Raw genomic sequence first — 16,295 nt, 5'->3', positions numbered from 1 at the left:
CGAGGTAGAGACTGACCGGGTTGAATGGGCATGTACTCCCTCCGGTGCGGGCCTTCCAGAAGCTTGATAAGCCAATAAGATGCACTGCGAAATCCAGCGTGATAATGAGACTTGAGAGATTGGCTTGCCCAAATTAAATTTAGCAAAGGAAATAAACAACTGGTTGGATTGCCTATGACCAGCTGTCCTGTTTAGATAAAATCTAACTTGCCTGTGAACATCTAAGGAATGAAGCTTGTATTCACCCTTGTTTTGGTATTTCGGAAAGAAAACAGGGAGGTTAATGGATTGATTAATATTTGCTTCAGAAGCTACCTTAGGAAGAAAGGACGGGTTGGTCCTGAGGTATACATGGTCCGGATGAAAGACCAAGTAAGGAGGCTTGACTGATAAGGCTTGAAGTTCTGAAACTCTCTTGGCCGAGGTAATGGCTACTAAAAAGGCAGTCTTGAAAGATAAAAATTTCAGATCTACCGTCGCCGCCGGTTCGAAGGGGGGAGCGGTCATGGCCTGAAGGACTAAAGAAAGGTCGCAAGGAGGAACCACTTGCTTTACAAGGGGCCTGAGAAGAAAAGTACCTTTCAGGAAAATCTTACACAATTTGGCAGACATCAGAGGACTGGAGTCGTGACCAATATGATAATGAGAAATTGCCGCAAGTTGTACTTTGACCGTGGAACTGCTGGCACCATCATTAAAAAGAGTGGTTAAGAAGTCAAGCACCAGAGGAAGGGGAACTGTGAAGGGGTTTAGACCTAGCCGCTCCGCCCACAAGGAGAACCGTTTCCACTTGCTGCGGTAAACTTTCCTGGTGGATGGTTTATGAGCCGCCACCAGGATGGCCTTAACTGGGGACGAAATACCGGGAGTCCTGATCAGGAGTGGAACTGGAGCAGCCAAGTAGTCAGCTTCAGGTTGTCCAGATTCGGGATTGATAGATGGGATGGGTGAGATATCAGATCCGGAATGGGATCTAGAATCCAAGGAGGATTCACTGAGTGAGACCTTAGGAAAGGGAACCAGATCTGTCGAGGCCAAAATGGGGCAATGAGAATCATTCTGCACCCCAACCGAGAGGCTTTCTGAAGAACTTGGAGCATCAGAGGCAAGGGGGGGTAAGCATAAAGAAGACCGGGTGGCCAAGCATGCACCAGAGCGTCTCTTGGGGTACCTCCGGGAGGAGGTATTAGCGCGAAAAAACTGTCGCACTTGGTGTTTGAGGGAGACGCAAAAAGATCGCAACAAGGAGTTCCCCACCGTGCGAAGATGCGTTCCGCTACCTGAGTATTGAGAGACCACTCGTAAGGGGTGAGAATGGTGCGACTGAGCTTGTCCGCAAGGATGTTGGACCGACCCGGGATATGTGTTGCTATGAGAAAGCGGTTGGTGGAGATTGCCCATTCCCACACTCTCATGGCTTCTCGACAAAGAGGGTAGGACCTGGTTCCTCCTTGCTTGTTGATATACCAGACGACAGACATGTTGTCCGACTGAATCGCAATTGTTCCCAAGGGAAGAAAGGCCTGAAGTGCTAGCAACGCTAAGAGCACTGCTCTCATCTCTAGAATGTTGATATGCAGTAAGGTCTCTGAATCGTTCCATGTGCCTTGGACCGTCCGGCCTGCAAAATGTCCCCCCCACCCGAGGCGGGCGGCGTCCGTGGTCACCGTGGCGAGAGGGGGAGAAGCACAAAAGGGGCGGCCTCCGTGGAGATCTGGAGAGTGTAGCCACCACAGGAGGGACCGCTTGCAAGCCTTGCTGATCGCCAATGGGATGATGCATAGGAAGAGCAAGATACGACCACTGAACTAGGAGTGTCCATTGAAGGATGCGCATATTGAACTTGGCGAGAGAAAGAAGCGCTATCGCTGCCACCATGGACCCTAGAGCCCTCAGGACCAACTCCGCCGGAACTGCGCTGGAGTGGAGAATGGCCCGCACCTGGAGCTGCAGATTCTGAATTCTGTCCGCAGTGTGGAAGGCTCTTAATCGTCTCGTGTCTAACCTGGCACCTATAAAATCTACGAACTGCGTAGGTGCTAGGTTGGATTTCTCTGTATTTATTGTGATGCCCAGACGGGGAGCAAGATGGAGAAAGGAGTCTCGCGCCAATAATAGTAGATGCCTTGTTGGGGCGGTGAGAAGCCAGTCGTCCAGGTAAGGAAAGACCTGCACCCCCTGAAGCCTCAGGTGGGCCGCTACCACTGCTAATACTTTGGTGAACACCCTGGGGCTGTGGTGAGACCAAAGGGAAGGACCCGGAATTGGTAGTGACTGGCTCCAAGCCGGAAGCGGAGAAACCTCCTGGAGCGCCTGTCCATTAGTATATGGTAGTACGCATCCTTGAGGTCTATGGAGCACATCCAGTGGTTTTCTCCCAGAAGGGGGAGAATAGACTGCAACGTAACCATTCGGAATTTCTCCTTGGGAACTGCCAGGTTCAAGAGTGAAAGGTCTAAAATTGGTCTTAGATCCCCGTCTTTTTGGCACTAAAAAGAACCTGGAGTAGAACCCTGATCCGATCTGGTCTGGGGGAACGGGCTGGATGGCTCTTTTCTTTAGCAGATGGCCAATTTCTGCCAAAGCGGCCTCTCACTGATCGGGTGGAACGCCGGGAGGGACTTCAATTTTGGCATGTGACGAAATGGGATACGGTATCCTCTGGATATGATCTGGAGGACCCAGCGGTCTGATGTTATGGACTCCCATGCCGCTAGGTGCTCAACGTCCCCGACTGCCTCCAGAGTGGAGCAGCCGGGCAACCCTTCAGGGCTGCTGCGCGGGCCGTTCAGAGAAGGGTTCTCTGGACCCGAAGTTCCTGGGAGCCCCTCTGCCCCTGGGGCGGCGTCCTCCTTGTCCTCCTCTGCCACGGAAGGACTGGTTGTCCAGAGCAGGTTGGGATTGCTGCGACTTCCGGAACCACATCTTCTTCTGGCCCTTTTGGTTCCTAGAATAGGGCCTCTGGGGCACAGAGAAGCGGATTCCGACGGCAGACAGCGTCTTCCCGTCCTTTTCGCTCTGGGTCAAGGTATCACGAACAGTTTTGCCAAAGAGGGCAGAACCATCGAAGGGGGCGTTCGCAAATGACGCCTTGAAGGGCTCCGTGAAATCGCAATGACGGAGCCAGGCCTGACGTCTGGTAACTGCCTGCCCCTGCGGCTCTAGCGGCACCTTCCGTAGCATGGGACAGTAGCCGCATAGAGGTATTAGTGACGGACCTGAGAGTGGCCATACGGGTGGAGTGCAACACTTTGTCCTCCTCCGACATGGACTCTGGGGGGGATGCAGCGTATTCTTTTATAAGATTGCACTGCATCCTAATCACATGTGCCAGGTAGTTCAGCGCCCTTACTGAGAAGGTCGCTGAACTAAACATCCGCTTCCCCAAGCGGTCCATCATCCGAGACTCCTTGCTCGGGGGATGGACTGAGGGACTCTCCTGAGCAAGTTCCCTCTTGGTGGCAGCCACCGTCAACATGGCATCTACCGGAGGCCCCTTACTCCAATGGGCACGGTCAGCCGGGGGACTGAGTATACGGTCGGGCCTTTTTGGGATTGGCTCCACGGTGTCCGGTTCCTTCCACGCCCTGGTGGTAATGAGGTCCACCAGGGGGTCGGCAGGAGGGGACACCCAAGAGGTAGATGGGCCCGCTTCAAATGCCTCCAAGAACACGGACTCGTCCGAGGAAGACTTGGGGGCAGACCACCCCACCCCTGATGTGAAGCATTTCCATGATGTCTCCAAATGAGACATCCTCAGGGGGTGATCTTGGGGAGCCTTCCCCTTCCTCCAAGTCCGTGTCTTCTGTGAGAGACTCGGGGGAGTCTATGTGCCTCCTTTTGCACGTATGCTTGCGGGGGGCATCCTCCAGGGGGCTGTCAGAGGACTCCTCGCAAGCATTGACCTGTTCCAAAGGAACAACTTGGGGCAAAGGAGCGGGCTGTCCCAATGGCCGGAAGGTGGAAGCCTGGTCCAGTGCAGATGGAGCGTGGGACGGAGCCGAAGCAAGTGCCGGGGGTCCGGAAACCCTCAACAGGGCCCTCTCCACTACATCAAAAGCCGAGGGGGAGCCGACCTCGACCAAAGGATCCGACAATCGGCTCCCCCTGGGATCCGAGGAGTGGATCGGAGCCGGCGCCGAAGCACTCGGATCCGAGGGGAGAGTGCACTCCGACACAGACTGCGCCGAAGGAGCACTGATCCCCCCGGATCCGAAGCTCGGATCCAGGCTCCGAGAGGTCGGATCCGAAGCACTCGAGGGCAGGGTCGGATCCGAAGTACCGAGTACTATCGGTGCCAACCCACCCCCGGCTCCAAAGCTGCTCGGCTCCAAGTGCTCCGAACCCGGGTAGCGGGTCGGAGAAGGAGCTATAGGTTTAAAGAAAGGGGTCGAGCTCCCCCCCAGAGGGGGGGGAGGCAAGAGCACTCCCATCTGCATCTGGGCCTGGATGAACCTTCTCATCATCCGGTCCAGATCAGCGTCCGATAAACTATAAGTCGATCTCGACGAGGCTACCGAGGTAGGCCTTGAGTGCCTCCTGGATAGCCTCGACAGAGATCGGGTCTCCTCCTCCTCAGGTCCCGGTGAAAAGCACACAGGTGACCGGAGCCGAGGAGGGGGAGAACCAGCAGACAAGGAGGCCGGAGGAGAAGCTGGCAGGCGGGGCCGACACAGAGGTCTCGCCCGCTTATGGTGCTTCTCCCTCCGGTCCTTCTTTCTAGCTTCCCTCTCCTCCGAACCACTACAGGGAGGTTGAGTCCCAGGAGGAGGAGGGGGAGCCGGAGAGGAGGGAACCGTAGACACGGTACCCCCCGAAGGAGCGGAGGTCGGAGCCGAGTCCGGGGGCAAAAGTCCCGCCAGGACCAGCTTAGACCTCCGCTCCTTCAATGCCCTGGGGTTGAACCCTGCACAAATGGAACATCCAGAAGTGAGGTGTTCAACCCCAAGGCATCGAACGCACCGAGTGTGGCCATCAGCAGGGGAAAGCTTATGGCCACACTCTGAGCACTTCGAAAAAATAGCCTTAGGTTGTTCAGACATTATAAGACCCTAGAAATTACTTAAACTAATGTTAAAAAAGTAAAAGTAAACTAGACACACAACACAGGCCCAAACACACACTATGCTACCAGCGAGGGGAGGGAAACTAATTATAAAATATTAATACAACTAAACAAGTTTAACTACCAAAAAGGGGAACCTAAACTTTCACACAAAACTGTCAAAAATATTAAATTTTAGCACTAGAATAACTTCAAAAAACCACTTAGCTGTAGAGCTCAAGAAAACCAATCTGGTCACCAGCGCGGCAAACTAGATCTGAGGTCATGTAGGGAGAGCAGGGCATTATGGGTGAGGGGAGGAGCTGAGAGCTCGGATCCATAGCTGGAAAACCATGCCGGTTCGGATCCGATATCGGATCCATAACCCACAGGTTGCAGACAAATGAATCTCCTACTTCAGATCTGTTCTTTATTACGTGAAGATCATTAAAAGTACCTTCACACCTCTGCTGCATTCTGCTCTGTCCCACTTGAGACAAATAGTCCAGTGTTATAGAAAGTTGCACAGTGTTTCACAGCTCAATGGAACACAACAAATGAAACACACCTTGTATTTGGAATTTCAACATAAGGACAAGGGAGTTTGGTGACCATGCTAAACAATAAAAAATAGTATACTGTACTTTGGTAAAATGTTTGACCTTATTATAATTCAGCTATGTGAGTATTCCCCTTGTGTAAAAATCCAGGGCAGGTACTTATGAAGTGAGTCCAGCTAATAAGATACTGTCTCTTCCATGTTCGGCATCCAGTGTAAAAATTACAGCATGTATATTTACAGAATCCAATGCAACCTTGACATCATCAGTGTTCTACTATTCCTGGGTTAAAGGGTTGCTCAACAACACAGCCAACAGTTTCTGTTACTCACCCCCAGGGAACCAAAAGACCTCCTTATGAAACAGAATAGCAGGCAATCTCTACAGTTAAGTAAGAGGTGTTTAACAAGAGTCTCCCTTCATAAGACGTTCCCAAAGATAAGTACTCGCATCAGTACTATCATACTCTGCGACCATACTTCTCATTTTGTCCAAAACAACATGACAGAGATTACCAAGTAGTTTAACACAACAAAGTTGTGAGGCGAGGATATACAAGTACAGACCTGGAATGTTAAAAAATGATGCTGCACAAGACAGTTGTTCTCAAAGATGACATTGCTCTGAGAGTGCAAATCTAAACTACAGGGCTCTGTCAAGGTACATAAAGAATGCAAGGTGGCTGCTGCAGACAACAAACTAGGGGAGATCACTTCTCTACTGAAGTGTCTTTAACCACATTAGAAGGATGATGCCATGCCTCAGAAACAACAATACTGTTAGCCTAACAAACGTTATGCACATGACTTCTTATCAATGACTGAGCAAAGTGACAAATAGTTTACTCATCATAAAAAGTATCTTTAATGCTCACGCAATACAAATGGAGCTGCCAGTGTAAATCAAGTGTATTGGAAAAAAAAAAGCAGTCCATCAGTAGTCCATGCTTCCAAGAAAGTACCAGAAGGTGAAGAGGGATATTGGTTTGAGACCTTAAAAAATCAGCTCTGACTGGAAACAATGCTTACTACTCAGAAAGGCATCATCTCTGCAGAACATCACATAAAGATCCCTTTACATAACAGCAACGTGTTTCACAACCAGACAAAATACAATTGTGTAAGGAAAGTACAGTTGTGTACACTTACCATAAATGTAGATGTTCGAGTGTATTCACTGTTGCAGTCATCACCTGTGGGTTATCCCTGCTGTGGTAGCCCTCGGCCGGCCCGAATACCAGAGTCAATGTTTTTCTGCGTTGGCTGCTGTCGCTTGCTGGCTGACGTCAGGATGTCAGTGCTATAAAGGAAGGCAGCTGACGTCATTACATCAGTTTTTCTTGCCCTAACCCATCAGAGGCCCAAGTAAATATGGTGAAGTGGTCCTGGTGGCTAAAAGCCACCATTAGAAACTTATGTCTCCCTAAAGAAAGAAGATATAAGGGGGAAGGAGGGTGGGAAACCAGGACTGCAACAGTGAATACACTCGAACATCTACATTTATGGTAAGTGTACACAACTGTACTATGTTCTTTATGTTTCACTGTTGCAGTCATCACCTGTGGGAGGATTCTTAAAGGTGCGGAGAGGGGTGGTAGAATTAGTAAGAAACCTAGGCATGGGTCAGCATGCCCTGCAGAACTCCAGGGGCAAACCCTGCCCTAGCCTTAGAAAACAGAGGTAGGTGGCAATGCTTGGTAAAGGTAGGGACAGAATCCCAGGTGGTAGCTTCCAGGATGTCCCTGGTGGGAACTCCTCTGAGGAATGCTGTGGAAGTGGAGGCTGCCCTAGTAGAATGAGTTCGAATAGACCGGGGGGGGGGGGGTACCCTTGCAAACTGAAGCAGGAATGGATACAGTGTGATACCCATTTGGCAAAGCTGCCAAGTAGTTGGTCTGTTTTCCTGAAGGGTTTAGTATGTTCCAGATAGTATCTGAGCTGTCTGTGCACGTCTAGTGAGTGCAGAATTCGTTCCCCCTTGTTTTGAGGATTAGGAAAGAAGGTCGGTAGATGTAAGGCCTAGCTGAGAGTTACATTAGATACCACCTTGGGCATAAACGAGGGATTGGTCCTCAGGGAGACCCTGTCTGCATGGAAGATGATGAAGGGCTCAATGGCCATCAGTGCCTGTAACCCTTCCAGCTGAGGTGATAGCTAGGAGAAAAGCAGTCTTCCAGGAGTGGTATCTTAGTTCTGCTGAAGCAGCAGGTTCGAAGGGAGGTAAAGTAAGTTTTTCCAACACATAATTCAGGTCCCAGGCTGCAGTGGGTGGCCTTCGGGGAGGTCTGATATTAGAAGCCCCTGAATTGTTTAATCAAAGTATGGGAAAACAGGGGCTGTTCTGTATCAAAAGAAGCTGAAAAAACTGAGGCGTGAATTTTAACAGAGGAGAAGGACAGGCCACTATTAAGTAGCTCCGCTGGCTGGTCCAGGATAAGAGGGATGGAAGGTTGTGAGTTATTGCCCCCTCTGGACTGGCTCCAGGAGCAGAATCTTTTCCACTTTCCTGCATAAGATATTCTGGTGCCAGGCCTTCTGGCCTCTGTGATAATGTCTAGGACCTGTTTGCTTAACAGGTGTCCCTTGTTTGCCTTTAGAGTATTAGCCATGCTGATAGTTTGAGAGTCTGGTTGCAGCATCCCCCCCCCCCCCCCCCGAGTTAAGAGGTCTGAGATCAGGGGAAGCTGCCTGGGAGGCTGTAAGGTCAGGGAGCGCAGTAAAGGTTACCAATGTTGTCTGGGCCAATCTGGAGCAATGAGAATGGCCTTTGGTCTCTCCTCCCTTACTTTGATCAGTACCTTGGGGATAAGAGGCAGAGGAGGGAATGCGTACAGGAAGAGGGTGTTCCAGTGGGAGGTCAAGACATCCACCTTCCACACTAGGTGGTGATACTTCCTGGGACAGAATTTTTTCCAGCTGATGGGTGGGATGCGAAGCAAAGAGATCCACCTCCGGAGTCTCGCACACCTGAAGGATTTGCAAAAAGATTTTTCTGTGGAGCTGCCATTCATGGGGGTCCAGTAAGTTTCTGCTTAAGTGGTCTGCCAGGGTGTTGTTGATCCCTGGTAGGTGTTGAGCTATCAAGTATAGTCCCATGAAAAAAGCTGTAAGCCAGAGGTTCATGGCTAGCCTGCACATAGGGTAAAATGGGGTCCCTCCCTGTCTTTAGATGTACCACATCACTCTGGTGTTGTCTGTTTTGATAAGGAGAACCCCTGGCTTGTGATGGGGTTTGAAGAATGTCAGAGCCTTTTGTACTTCCATCATTTTCTTCTGGTTGATGTGTAAAGGAAGGTGCTGGGCATCCCAAAAACCTTGGATGCACCTGCTTTCTAGGTGAGCGCCCCAAGCTATGTCTGAGGCATTGGTGGTAATGGTCTGCCCGGCTAGGCGGAGGTTTAAGGAAAGACCCTTGTTCTGGGCATGGGCCCCTTCCCATCAGATAAACTCAGTCCTTATACAGGGGATCAGAGGTAGACAGGTCCCTGGAGGTTGACAGTGCTGACCCCAAGGGTTCTTTAGGTACCACTGAAATTTTTCTCATGTGAAGCCTGGCCAGAGGAATGTGAAGGATGCAAGATCCCATGTATCTCAAGGGTTGCAGTAAATTCCTCACAGTGAGGTGAATTATGGAAGCCAGTTGGGTGGACAGAGATGCAGGAAGCTCTGCTTTTCTGGGGATAGGCAAGTCATTTTGGATGCTGTGTCCAGCAGTGCTCTCATGAAAATTACCTTCCTGGAGGGTGTATATCTTGATTTCTTCTAGTTGATGGTGTACCCTAAAGGGGTTAGGAGGGTTTTTGACAAAGAAGAAATTCTTGAGGAGCTATTCTTTGCCATCTGCCCAAATGAGGCAGTCATCCAGATAAGGGTAAATTTGCATATTTTTTCCATCTGCCAAAGGCTATGGCCGGGCTAAGCATTTGGTAAATATCATGGGTGCAGCAGATAAGGCAAAGGGTAGCGCAGAGAACTGAAAGTGTTGTGAGCCTGCTCTGAAGTGAAGGAATTTCCTGCAGGATTCCCTTATGGGGATGTGGAGGTAGGCATCTTCTACACATTGGGTAACTAACCATGCATTTTTTGTCAGCATAGGCAGGAGCTGCTGCTAAGTTAGCATTTTGGATTTGGGGACCACCAGGAAGGTGTTCAGAATGGGTAGATCCTGGATGGGACGCCAAGTGCCCTCTATCCTGGGAACAAGGAATAGTCTGGAATAAAAGCCTTTGCCTGTTTGATCTGAGGGGACAGGTTCTACTGTCCCTTGGGATAAGAGAGCTTGGACTTGTTTCAATGCCTCTGCCCAGTGATTTTGAGGTAAGGGTACCCTCTTGGAATTGGTAGTTAGTAAAGGGAGAACTGTATCCCTGAAAAATGATCTTTAAGACCCAATGGTCCTTAGTTGCAGAATGCCAATTTTCCAAGCAGAGGGAGAGCCTTCCTCCTAGTATTTGGTGAGTGAAAAGAGGGTAGAGGGGGGAGAGGGAGTCATTGAGGGTTTTTACCCTAGAGGGATGGCTTAGAACTTCCTGCCTTTGTAGTGGAAGTGGTCCAATGTTTGGTTCTCTTCTGACCCAGGGCTTACCTTGTCCCTGTCTGCTAGGTGCACGAAAGGACCAGTGTTTTGAGGGAAAATTCCTGTTGAACCTAGGAAGTTGCACCTGAAGGAAATATTTTACTGTCTACATAGATTTTGCGTTGTCTTCCATCTTTTTAAGCACCTCTTCTGCTTTTGCTCCAAACAAGTGGTCTTTATCCAAAGGTGCATCAAGTAATTTAGATTTGACATGATCAGGGAGAGGTTGTTCCTTCTGTTGCCCTGCTTGCGGTTTCTAGGGCTTCATATCCACAGCATAAAGGGTGTTTAGCCACTTGACAAGTAGAGTGCAGTAAACCTGCTAACTGTTTTCAATTGGCACAGTCAGGAAAGGTAGAAATCTTTTGTTTTAATAGTTCCTAAGTGTGGTGTTGAAATTTTAACATATGGAACTGACAGTTGAGTGCTCTGATAGCTAAGGTTGCAGAGGTGTATACTTTTTTACCCGATATGTCCAGAACTCTGGAATCCTTGTCAGAAGGAATAGGGTTCTTTTTAGAACTACCCTTAGTTCCTTTAGGTCCCTGTGTAATAACCTCCAGGTCTGCAGCAGGATTTCTGTACAGGTATTTGTGAGAATCCGGTACTCTGTAATACCTGTCAGGTTTTCTGGGAGCAGGTGGGAGGGTGTCAGGAGTTTAGCTAAAGACATTATCAACCACCTCTAAGACAGGAGGGATGGCCAAGGGTCTGTGCTGTGGCAGCTCTAGAAACTCTCTTAGTCTTTTCTTAGACTGAGGGAAGTCCTAAGATTCCCAGTGGAAATGCTCCCTGAGGGTGTGAAGGGCTTCCCCAAAGGAAGGATCTTCTGGTGGGGAGGCAGAATGAATGGATTCCTCTGCATCTGAATCCTCATAAGCAGTCAGAGGTGGTAGTTCCTCTTCAAAAACTGAATAATCAGACTCTTCAGAATCCTGTTCTGTCAGTATTTCAGGAGAAAGGTCTCTTTTCCTTTTAGAAGTTGTGGCCTGACTACCCTTAATAAGGGTGATAAGATCCTCCACCACTTTAAGCATTTGAGCTTGGGGTAGTGGAGCAGGAGTAAAATGATGGCTAGAGGTAGTTTTCCTAGGAGTGGCCTTGCCTCTAGGCCTAAGAGTATCCATCGGTCTGAAAGAAATGGTAGTAGGAGGAGAAGATGTCATTTTTTGTCTAGATTCTGTAGTGAGAAAGACCTCCTCGGTAGCCGGTGCCTGTGTTGCGGCTCCAGACCTAACCGAGGCAGAGACAACCAAAAGCTCAGAAGACAAAGATGATTTCTGCAGCATACCAGAATCCAAAAGGTTCTCAGTAGAGGCCTGTGAAGATACTGAATCGAGAATCAGGGGCTGCGAAGGCACCTCACTGAATTCTGGAGAACCGACCTGCATAGCAGCAGAGTCTTCGGAAGGCTTAGCCTTGTGTGGTCTGTCTCTATCTTTATCCTTACGTTTTTTCAGAATGTCTACGGATTGTTTGCTGAGGAACGCCATTTCAGCTACAATAAGAGCTCTACGATGAATGGTTCTCGCATTAAAGAGGGCAAAGCACCGGAAAAAGGGGACGTCGTGGTCTGGGCCTAAACAAGTGACTCAGTATGAATGGAAATCTCGGTGTGGTATTTGCTTTCCACAGGCGAGACAACTGTTAACTTTTTCGGACATCAGTTAGTGCAAGAAAAAAGCATCCCCAACGGAGTACTTCTCTTTAGATATTTTCAGCTGTAATTTAAACTCTGGTAGCAACCAACCAGCACACTTGCGAACTGCTTCTGCTATGGGCTCCACGGCAAGAAAGACTGATGTAATGATGTTGGCTACCTTCCTTTATAGCACTGATGTCCTGACGTCAGCAAGCAACAGCAGCCGATGCAGAAAAACACTGACTCTGGTATTCGGGCCGGCAGAGGGCTACCACAGTAGGGATAACCCACAGATGATGACTGCAACAGTGAAACACGAAGAACATCTTACCGGGCCGGCAGAGGGCTACCACAGTAGGGATAACCCACAGATGGTGACTGCAACAGTGAAACACGAAGAACATCTTACCATAACAGTAGATGTATGAGTGTTGCAGTAATAACTTTTAGGAACTCAGAAGTAGGTGAGAATTGATGTTTGGCCTGACTTCCAGAGGTCTGTACCAAACAGAGGGTAGGACTACTCATGCTCTCCAGGGACTTCATGACATTTCACATACCAGGAGGCGGCAGCCTGTCAATTTTCAGTTCTTTCATGCAGTCATTCACATACCAGGAGGCGGCAGCCTGTCAATTTTCAGTTCTTTCATGCAGTCAGGGACCAGTTATTTGGTCTACACACCCAACCTTTCTCTCTCTGGTTGCAAGATAGGTACCAACAGAGCAAAGCTTCCATAGGGATAAAATGACTAAGAGAAGCAACAGTTGCAGGCATGGTGAGTTTCCTACACAATCAGATTATGTTCTGTGTCTAGATCACTGCTGAAGTAATGACCTTTGAGAAGATTCTCAAACTAATACACATTGTTGGGAGGTTAGTCTTTGACTTGCAGCAGAAAACATGAGGTCTTTCAGAACAGCTGTAATAAAAGGTGTAGAATGAATATAAAAGTCACTGCCTCCAGAATGACCTTATCTATGTCTCTTATAAAAACAGTGGTAATAGTGTAGGCAATACAATAATTCAACCATTTAGAATTGGTTTGTTTAGAGACTGGGTTACCATCCTCACAGCAGGCAAGAGAGACTCGCAACTGATGACTTTTACTCACCTACTTGGTTCTATAGCCTGTCTGCATGGTGTAGAAGGGATGGAGCCCTGTTACCCAAACAACCAGGTTTCTGATTAGTGGCCTTGGTACTGGAGGAGGTTCTGATTAGTGGCCTTGGTACTGGAGGAGTCAGGCAAAGTGAGGAGAAGTGAAAGGACGTGTTCCACTCACTTCTTCCAAGGATGGTGGTGAAGACTGCCCACAGTTTGGGGCACACACAGTTGATGCCAGTTCCCAGGTAGAGACTAAGAAAACCACCACTCATGCTTTGGAGAAGGGGTGGGGTTGCTTGGATGGAACACCTACATACAGAAGTGGGGGGAAGACCTCTTTAGTCAGCCCTCTTCATAACTTTCCACAGTGCTCTGTTAAGAGAGTACAGAATATTGCAAAAAACACAAAGTCAAACCATCTCTGATGGCTGTCTAAATGACAGCCCCTTTTAGCTGACCTTCACCCAAGTGATGGGGAATGAATTTGCTGATTGGCTGGGATAGGAAGGTGATTGACAGACAACGGGGCTAAAAAAGAGCAAAAATATCCTTTATTCTATGGAGACAATACCTAAGTTGTATGTAAACATCCAAGTACTGCAAAATTCTCTTTCATCTACTCTGCTGTTTAACGAAGAAAATGAGTGAATTCTTGGCTTTGTTCACACTATATGTAATCTCAATCAAAAAGGTGCTATTAATGTATTTTTGGCATTTTCTCTCATGCTTTTTGGAACATCCAATTAAGAAGGAAAAACATGGAGAAACAAACTTGTCCAATTAAAGGAGAATGTGTTTACTGCACAAGCTTCTATACAAAGTGCTCTTGAGCAGAACTTCCTCAGCTGCATGTTACTTAGAAGAAGCAAAAAAAAAGTCTATTTCTGGTGTACTTCACTTCTGGGCAAGATCCAGAAAGGCCTGGATAACAGAAACTTAAACATAATGGCTTGACAGTTTATGGCTCTAAATGCTAATGTGGTACAAGTGTATAATTTTTAGGCAAGTCTATTAAGTGCCCTGCTGTCTTTATAATTAGGTATTTGGTTAGAAAAGGGAAAATATTCAACCACTTTTTTCAGCATCCAAAGATATGACAGCAGGGTCGGCAGAAGGATTGTTTTAGAGATACTTACACGAATCATGAACCCTACAAAACCTGTCAGGAGGGCCTAGCAGCTAACAGTCTAGGGACATAATTGCATCAAGAAAGGCATCTTCCAGAACTCCCTGAACTGGAGGAATAACAGGAGGCTTATGAGTGTCCATAATCAGAATTTCATAGTACCTTTTCTGGAAGTCAGTTACTTCTTCACCCTCTCATCTGAAAATCACTCATTTTGGCTACTGTGTCATCAAAGGAGATTCAAAGGATAGCACCTCCTCTGCCCCAGATTCACATTCAGTGGGGGAAGGAATTTGGGAGGCATTATCAGGCCCTTCATTATCAAAATCAGAGAAGTTCCCTTTCTCAGACAAGAAAGGAATTCTGTTTCTCATAATAACAATAGATGTGGAAGAAAAGGAAGCAGGCCGAGAGGACTGAAAGGACTAAATAGGTTTAGACCACTCCTGAGCACAATTAAACCAATCTTCTTGATAGCTTTCCAACTAAAATAATAAGAAGAGCTATATCAATTTTTTTCCTTGGGGAGTCCAGACATATGGCCTTTGGGATTGAAGCCACAGGCCTAACCTCCATGAAAGAGCATTTTATATTCTCCCTTACAAAACATCGGTGAATACCTCCCTCACCTTCATACAAAAACAAAGTATTGTTGTGTAAAACCTTACCATAAATTTAGATGTCCTTCTCTTCTACATGCTGCTGTATTCATAACACAAGGGAGTCCACTTTTGTTCCACTCTCGAATGTCCGGCCATTTTACAAAAGATAGATGCTACTGCTAGGATGCGTGTGATGTCCTACATCTCTCTGTGTGAACGTCGGCCATAAACACATGTCAGATACATAATGGATGTCAGCACTCACCTACCTCAAAACTGAATGCTACCGGAATCAGCAACTACAGAGTGGGTACTAAGGAGTCAGGCAAGTGTCAAGGGGAAAACCAGGGTGGGAAATTTCCTGTTCACTGTAACCTCTCTCCACTAACCCTGACCTAAGGTAATGAAGTCCATTCATAAAGCATGCGCCCTCACATGACAATCTTGAGAGTCTCATGGCCTGTCCCTTGATGATGTTTCCAAAAATGTTGGGATTGTGCATGCTAGTTCTATATAAATGCGCTGGCCTATAACATGACTTACGATAAACTTTAGTCAAAAAACTGTTACTGAGTCGGGAGATGGTTACATCCAAATAATTGATGGTAACCGCTGAGAAGTCTATGGTGAACTTCAGAAATGAATCCATACTATTCAATTGTTCAAAGAACATCAGGAGCATCCTATCAGTGCCCTTCCATAAAAAGAAAAGATCATCTACAAATCTCCTGTAAAAGACTATGTTTGAATTATCAAGCATGTGCCTCTTTTCCCATGCCACCATGACAAGATTGGCATAACTGTTTGCACAACTAGTGCCCATGGCAACACCTTTCTGCTGCCTATAATACATATTTTGAAATAGAAAAATGTTGCTCTCCAATACCAACTCTAACAGAAGGCACAAGAAATCAACCTTACTAGAGACCATTGAATTGGAATCAGTTAATGTTATTCTTATAATATCTAACCCTTCAACGTTTGGAATGCATGTAAATAGAGAAACCACATCCATGGTTACTAACAAAATATCCTCTAAATCATTCAAACCTTGAACACAAGAGTAAAGGTCTGTTAGAAATTGTTCCGTATCCTTAAGTACATAAGCATTATTAAGCAACACTTTCTTTAGTTCAAAGTCTAAATACACTGACAAAGGTTCAGTCAGCCAGCCTGAGCTGGATACTATTGGCCTAAAACTTGGCTCTACAGGATTTTTATGAACCTTCGGAAGACCATGTAACCTGGGAAATATTGGATATTGTACATGAAAAAAATCAAATAATTCATCATTCATAACATTCATATTCCTACATTCCATCAAACTCTTGTAAATATTATCTTGTAATTCAAACACAATATTAGATGAAACCATCTCATATGCCTCATCAGCCAGCATTTGTAACATTGTTCTGGTATAGTACTCAGAGTCCAGCACAACCACTTGGCCACCCTTATCTGCTGGGCGTATAACAATGTCCATGTTATTCTTCAATTTCTTAAAGGCTTCCATTTCTTGTTTAGTCAAATTATTGTCCTTGGGTGTTTTAGAAAAGTTAAAATCATTATACACCATATTAACAACTGCCTTCAAAAAAGTATCCAAATTAGCATGCAGATGTGGTGTAAAAGTACTTTTAC

At 47.1% G+C, this 16,295-nt stretch overlaps 1 protein-coding gene across 1 annotated transcript in view; it reads right to left on the bottom strand.

Moving 5' to 3' along the window:
- URB1 (URB1 ribosome biogenesis homolog) overlaps positions 1-16,295 on the bottom strand; it is a 1,941,236-nt gene that overhangs the window by 1,333,842 nt on the left and 591,099 nt on the right. The window lies entirely within an intron of this gene.

This window comes from Protopterus annectens, chromosome 5.part0 (assembly GCF_019279795.1).
Source record: "Protopterus annectens isolate FY-2018-M chromosome 5.part0, PAN1.0, whole genome shotgun sequence".
Classification (NCBI taxonomy): domain Eukaryota; kingdom Metazoa; phylum Chordata; order Ceratodontiformes; family Protopteridae; genus Protopterus; species Protopterus annectens.
Note: the sequence above shows the minus strand (reverse complement) of the source record. Positions and strands in the feature narration are given on the sequence as shown.